At 39.7% G+C, this 1149-nt stretch overlaps 1 protein-coding gene across 7 annotated transcripts in view; it reads right to left on the reverse strand.

The window, feature by feature from the left end:
- Positions 1-236: 236 nt before the first annotated feature.
- Positions 237-1149, reverse strand: part of Cytip (cytohesin 1 interacting protein) — a 76928-nt gene continuing 76015 nt past the window's right edge. For 6 of the 7 annotated variants that reach the window (XM_087651635.1, XM_087651640.1, XM_087651641.1 and 3 more), the window contains one exon: positions 237-1149. This exon is cut by the window's right edge and continues 801 nt beyond it. The gene's annotated coding sequence lies outside the window, so the exon portion shown is untranslated. The other variant, NM_001012086.1, reaches the window with a different exon arrangement.

Here is a 1149-nt window from a genome sequence, read left to right on the forward strand (position 1 = left end):
AAGAGTAAAGATTTCTAAAGTGGCCAAGAGTAGCTAGATCCAGGAAGAACTGGCTTCCATTTCTAGCCAGGACACTGAGCAGCCGTGTGGCACCGGCTCTGCGTCCCTGATTTTGTTTTTTGTATCCCGTCTCCGATTGTTCCGGGGTCACATTAGGTGCTTTTAGACTGTCTGACATTCAGCCCCGCTGGTATACCTGAGAAGTATGCCCCATAACACACAAACAAGCACGTGTCTTAGTTTAAAGAGTTTATAAACAGCAGGTCCCACCTAGATATTTTACTACTTAACTTACAAACCATACCTCACTTTTTTAAATCAAAATTGCTTTCCATAGACCAACTAGAAATTCACTTAAATGTATCAGCTCCATTAAAAACATACAAACACACACAAACACACACACACACACACAGAGGGGGGAGCTTAGAATCAACGTAAGTATTTATCACATGGTTCAGACTATTTACTTGAGCATATAGGTAATGATCAGCTGTATCACCAGAACAAAGAATTTAACGGATGTTGAAATAACAGTATGATTGACAGGTGAGAATACAATACAAGTACTACTAACAGGGACCTGAGAGCTGAGGTGAGACCTATGTGGAATGTTTAATGAGGTATAGCAGGAGAAACACATACAGATGGAAAGTTCTTACCCCACTCTTCATCTTTAGAATTTTAGATATTTGCAGCAAAATATAATCACAGATCTATAGGAGCCTGAGATTTCTGGGCTTGGCATGTTCAGGTAGAAAATAAACATTGAAATGCTCTAAAACTAATGAGAGTCTCGCTCATTTTGTTTAGACTTGGAGAGAGGAGTGGCTTACTTAGGGTACCGGTCCCAAGTACACTCTTTGCACCCAATGCCATGCTTCTCTCCTGCTTCACTGTTGCTGCTAAAGTGAGAAGACGCTGATGGCCATACATATTTTTCTTTAATATGTTCCTTTAATGGTTTGAAAGCAACTTTAATTCTCTCTTGTGGTAGCTCCCTCAGAGGCTACTGAGTAAATTAACCAAATACAAGGTTTCGTGGTTTATCGAATTAACATATGAAAAGCAACCCAATAATTATATTCTGTCAGTCCATATTCACACGTGACTCCAAGAAATCTCCACGTTTTACATGCATAGTTCGTA

Source organism: Rattus norvegicus, chromosome 3 (genome assembly GCF_021556685.1).
Source record: "Rattus norvegicus strain SHRSP/BbbUtx chromosome 3, alternate assembly SHRSP_T2T, whole genome shotgun sequence".
NCBI lineage: Eukaryota > Metazoa > Chordata > Mammalia > Rodentia > Muridae > Rattus > Rattus norvegicus.